A 6,000-nucleotide genomic window follows, 5' to 3' on the forward strand; every position below is an offset into this window, starting at 1 on the left:
TCTCATATACCTTCAAATGCATTCATAATGTGGAAAAGATACCCGGAGATGGGGGTAAAGGGTGAGAGAAAGAAAAGAAAGCAACACCTTAAAAATTCAAACAACAACAAGTCACATTATCTACTTTTGACTGAATTTGGATTTAGAATGGGAGAAAAGTTAAGGATTAGGGAAATAAAAATAAGCCAGCAAAGATGGGAAATTTAACGTGTAGAGAAAGTTCACTTTTCTAGATTTGCAAGATTGCTCTTAGCAATCAGTTCCTCCACCAAACTGCATTTTAGCAGAGGGAATGTAATAGGGCAGTAGCCACAGAAACTTGTAATACCATCCAGTGTATTGCTATAAAAAGCTTTACCATCTGGATCCTAATTCTCTTCAATATTGAAACTGTAGAGCATTTTCTTCTCTTCATTCTAATTTACAGCTATCACTCAGTGCAGCCCTGAAGGGTGCATACAATATGCCATTGTTAGAGCTAGTGTATAATCCAAGGCAATTTGGGGAAAATCAGCTTGTAAGTGTAACTGCATGGTTTTCTCGGTATTCAGCACCTTTTGTATTTCGTGAAAGCTTATAAATTCTGCTTATATGTTTTTTTCTTCTCTTCCTTTTGCCTTGGTCAGAATAGGTCTGTAAAAGTTGTCATGCATGTATAGAACTGCTTGTGGACTGCACCATCAACCTCATCCCACTGACGGCTGAGAAGTTAAATGTGTATGATCTAACAGTACTGAATATTAACCTGCTTCTTTGATGGAATCCATAGTATCCCTTTTTTGCTTTTATTTAAAAACAAATCCCCCAAAACATCAATTCACCAAGCTACCAAGGAAAGGAATACAGAGGAGGAATAAAGATACAGATACAGAGGAGGAATAAAACTATTTCAAAATTAAGAAGGCTGGTGACTAGAAGCCACCATGGTGACAGAGGAGTCATCACCTCTGGCTGCAAATAAAATGAAATCGATTCTCTCTCAGCAAAGACAGCTCAGACCAGAGATCCATAATGTGCAAGCAACTGGCTAACTTTTCATCTGCCCCACAAATCTAGATTAGAGAGGAGATGGAGTAAGGGGAAACAAGAATAAGAAGCTAGCTCAACATATGAATTAGATTACCTCTCACCTCTACAAAACGCCTGGTTAAGATCACATCTTTGGATGTTTTATGTTGCTTGCCGCATTAGTCATTACTGACAAAAGAAAAATAAAAACAGAGAGTGTGTTCTCTCCCTCTCCAAGATTCCATTCAAAGTACACACCACCCACCCAACATGAAAAAAAAAAAAAAAGTTATGTGTCCTCGATCTCCCCAGCTATTTCTGATCTCCTAATCTTACTAAGAGCAATATCAATTCCTTGGACTAAGTCATCAGCTGCCACAGCACCATGGAGAGAGTAATACGAGTAGGCTTATCCCAAGTTTGAATATGAAGCAAAGTGTGGAGTAACAAAAAGTAAAGTTGTGCTTTTTTGGTATTGTAACAGTACAGCAAACTGTAGAATCTTTTTGCCAAATTACTTTAATAGCAGCCTATGCAGAAATCTTAGATATTTGTAGGAGCCAAAAGCAATGACAGAAAACATTACGTTAAATATTTGTCATGGGCTAAAAGTCTTTGTTGAGCACTGCAGAGGGGTCTGTTGCATTAAACATTAATGACATGTGAAGAAAGCAACTCTTTTTTCTTTCTTCTACCTTCCAAAGGGGCAGCAAATAGCCTCACACACATGGTTTTTTTGCTCAAGGGGTCCCTGGAGTTATCAGTGGAGAAGATACCTCGCTGGCCAACCTTGAAAATTCTTGATCCCAGGTGATGCCTTGACTTTCAAGCATAAAGCTAGATCTGCCTAAAGTTACGTGCCATGTTCCCACATCAGAACTGAGGTCATGCATGTCAAGACAGACATACCGTCAAGATACACTGTGGCTTAGAGGCACTTTCCAGAAGGATAATGGAAAGACATATTAAGTTTTACAAGTGCAGCACAATACAAAGTGCTATCTGCAGAAAGTCACAAATACCTACACTGTCTGATTAATTTGCGAATTACCACAAACTCTTATAAGACCTCACTTTTGAAGTCAGTGGTAATTCAGTCATTAACCTGACTTACATATGGGATGCATGCGTTCTAAGTTCTAATATTTCTTTATTATTTCATTTCAATCCAACTGGCTAAATTATGGCTATTATTCTCTCATAAAACTCCCTGTGAGACAATATGCATGAAATGATTTAAATGAATATTAAGAGATGGAAATGTTTAACAAGTTGTTGAAACGTTTCTCCAATAATTTTCCTTTACTGAGAATTGTGGACAGGAAAAGGGGTATAGTTAAGAAATGTTTGGGGTGACAACAAGTGCAGATTAACGTCACTAAGGCAAGCAGACTCAAATCAACAAACCATAGTTTGTTTGGAGTTTCACAAAGATAAATCTGTTAGTAAGAACCCCCTAAATGCAATCCTGGAATCCAGGGCCTATTAGCAGAAGAGATCCCCTCCAGTCAATTCCTTACCGTGTTAATTAATCAGTTTACCCACCTTACCAAAACAGACTTCTCTCAACCCAAAACTTCTCTTCAAACCCACATTCTCCAGATATACATAAGAGCCCAAACAGATGAAAAGACATTTGCTTCCCGGCTTTCTCTGACAAATACAGCGATTTGCATGAATATTAAACTTCTGTGATTCAGCAACTTTCCTCTTGTCTGCATATCACTGAATGTTAAATGTTGAGGAAGAGTTTGGATCACTTGGCTTTTATTTTAGGAGTCGGAGGTAGGTTTTCCTCAGCCAAAGGAGAGCATATTTAAAGGTCTCCAAATCACACATGCAGAGTTACATAACAATTGTCACTAACTCCAAAGGTTGGAACCACACAGGCGCTAAATGTGGAGTTGCCTATGAATCACAAACTGGAGCTGAGTTTCCTATTTGCAGAATATTTATAAGGGCGAGGAGAGAGAAGGAGAGTTACCATCTGCGTCGAAACTTTAATCAGAACGAAATCACTGCCGAACTACCAAACCCTCCTCGGCCTGCTTGCCGGGGTGAAAAAGTCTCCGGCCGTTAAAGTGAATGCGGCGAGAGCGAAGGTTCCCAAGAAACTGCTGGCGCCTACCTGCAAGTGGCCGGTGAGGCAGCTGGCACGGCGGGAGAGAGGCGCAGGAAGCGGTGTCGGCGTCCTCTCGGAGCACCCTCCTCCCCAGGCTGACCGGCTTTGGGAAGAGGGAGCCCTCTTGCTGGGGCCGGGGAAGAGGCAGCTGCCGGCCGGGTGCCTCGAAACCCGGCTCGGGGCTCCGCTGGCGAATCAGGCAGCGCCGCCGGGAGCTCAGCCCAGGGAGCTGGGGCTGCGCTTGCTAACGCCGCCTCACTTGAGGGATAAGCGCTGGGGTGCGCGCGTATGCGTGAGCGTGTGCGTGTGTGTGCACTAAGTGCCGGCTCCAGGCTGAGCCGATGTGTTCTGCATACTCAAAATGCTCCTGCCGGGAGAAGGTTCCTCCGCACAGACCCCAGCGTCCCCGCTTGAGGAATCAGTCCGCTGACCTTGCTCCTGGGGATTCTGGCCGTACAGCTCACTCATCAATAGATTTAACAATCAATCAAATAGAGGAGATGTGATCAGCCTTGGATAGAGACAACTGCCTCCCGCATAAGCACAAGATTAAAAAAAAAAAAAAAACCCACATATCTCTACCATGTTTTTATAGCTAGAATTGATTTTTTTTTTCCCCTTTAAACCCCTATGTCTTGAACACAAAGTCTAATTGATGAATCCCGAAGTTAAAACTTTTCAGGTTGTTTTCCTAGGCAAGATAGGCTCTTACCTAGAAGGCAATTCAAAACATTAATTCCACAGAGAGCTGCAGATGCAGACTTATTTATAACAATCGAATTATGATGGTTTAAACTAACGATTACTTTAAAATCAGGGATTCTGTGTTATAGCAGAAATGTTTGGGGCTAGAGGCAAAATCTGAGTTCAAATGCAATCTCAATTTCCTTTAAACATTAATCCAATGGCAAGATTGAGGAAGACCCACGGCTATGAGTGAGTCATTTAAAGTGCACAAGAATATGCTCTGTAAAGTATAAAGGGTTAACCACAAGCTATAGATTTTTTTTAATTGACACAAAGAATGTGTAAGGCTCTTTGAGGCACAAATGAGTCTTTTCAGGGTCTATACCCTAACTGATACAGTGTTTCATTGCTGTGTGCCATTCCTTACGATTTTACATTCTAGACCCGATCCATCAGAAAAGCCAGAAGAGAACTTGCCATTAACCTTATATTGTTTATCATATTCTGTCTCTGCAAAAAGGCTAAAACATTAAGATTGAAATTATCTTCCCTCAAACTAAGCTCTGTCACTAACAATATGAGATCAAACTCAAATCAAGAAATGCAATACAGTGGAAAAGAACAGAAGAATCAAGATACTTGGTGTCAGTCTGAGATATCTGTCATGGAGTCCTTGGATCCCTGGGCATGTTTACAATAATGATCATGTAAAGACCACCAGCACCAGCAGCAGCAGCCAGGAGAATCACATAATGGAAACTAATAGTTACTGCTTGTTACTAATAGTTACAACTTGCCAGGCACTTTCTAGGCATCTTGCATTTATCATTATTTTTAATCCTCACAGCAAATCATGAAGTAGATCATAGTATTATCCCCATTTTGCAGATCAGGACCACAAGACAAAGGACAGGAAAGTTAATGGCTAACAATCTTTTCAGGGCTCATTTGTATTAAGTTAGGCAACTAACTTAATGCTTAACTAAATGTTAAGCATTTAATATTTAAAACCTCTTTATTTGATAATAACTTTAAATATACAGAATAGTTATAAAAATAAGAATAATACAAAACACTTGCATGCCCTTTACTTAGATTTATTTATTACTAACATTTGGTTAACCTGCTTTATCATTTGATCTAGCAACAGAAAGAAAGATTTGAGTCATTTGAGGATAATGTATTTATACCATGTCCCCTTGCTAGTTTTTTCAAAGTACATTTTACAAGAGTAAAATATATAATCAAGTGCTTTTATCAACTTCAGTAAATTTAACACTAACAAAAGCTTAATCAAATCTATTGTCCATTTTCCAATTTGTCACTTGAACCATTAATGTCCTTTGTAGCATTTTTTCCTCTAGGAGAATAGCCAATCTAGAGTCAGCTATTACATTTATCTCTCATATCTTTTTGGCCTCCTTTAACCTGGAAATCCCATAGCTGTTCTTTTGTTTTCGTGACATTTTTTGAGGAGTGCATTTCCTTCTTTTTTTTTTTTTTTTTCCTTAATAGATCATTTCCAATTTTACATTTGTCTTATGTTTCCTAATGATTAGATTCAGGTTATACATTCTCAGTTGTAATATTGCATAATTGATGTGCTCTTCTCAGAGTATCATATCTGAAGGCATAGAGGTCTGTCTGCCCCTCACTGGTTCTGTAAATTTTAATCAGCCAATCATGTTTTTTTCCTAGTTATATACACTCTCATTATTGTTTTCCCCCTTGTAATCATTAAGCCATTTGTGGAAAAACCCTTTAAGGTCATGCCCATATGTTTCATCCGTATTTCCCCTTGTATTAACACCCATTGATGATATAATGGTTACAAAACAATAATTTTCTGACTCCAATACTCTCCATATCCATAACATACTAAGTATTCTACTATTAGCAAGAGATCTCCTTCTCTGCTGTCTATCTCTCTGTCTCTCTGTTTTTCTCTACTTTATCGCAAGGATTCATGGAGTCCTATTTTTTCCAATTATCTGTAATTCATTACTGTACTTATTTCTTTTAATGCTCCCAAATTGCTCAGTGGAAGCCCTTTCTACCTGGTTCCAATGTCATTATTACATGCCACATCATTTTTTAGAACTTATTATTTTAAAATTTTTAGCTTTCCAGAAAGATAAGATGTTCCAAGATCATCATCAGCAAACCTTACTCTAGCCTTGGAA

General features: G+C 39.1%; 1 protein-coding gene across 1 annotated transcript in view; it reads right to left on the reverse strand.

Annotated features, from left to right (window-relative positions):
• The window catches only part of TENM4 (teneurin transmembrane protein 4), a 2,903,849-nt gene extending 2,900,424 nt beyond the window's left edge, over nucleotides 1-3,425 (reverse strand). Inside the window, exon 1 of the mRNA XM_078433056.2 lies at nucleotides 3,137-3,425. The gene's annotated coding sequence lies outside the window, so the exon portion shown is untranslated. The remainder of the gene's footprint in view (nucleotides 1-3,136) is intronic.
• Between the last annotated feature and the right edge of the window lie 2,575 nt (nucleotides 3,426-6,000).

This window comes from Panthera onca, chromosome D1, assembly GCF_046562875.1.
Source record: "Panthera onca isolate mPanOnc1 chromosome D1, mPanOnc1 haplotype 2, whole genome shotgun sequence".
Lineage (NCBI taxonomy): Eukaryota > Metazoa > Chordata > Mammalia > Carnivora > Felidae > Panthera > Panthera onca.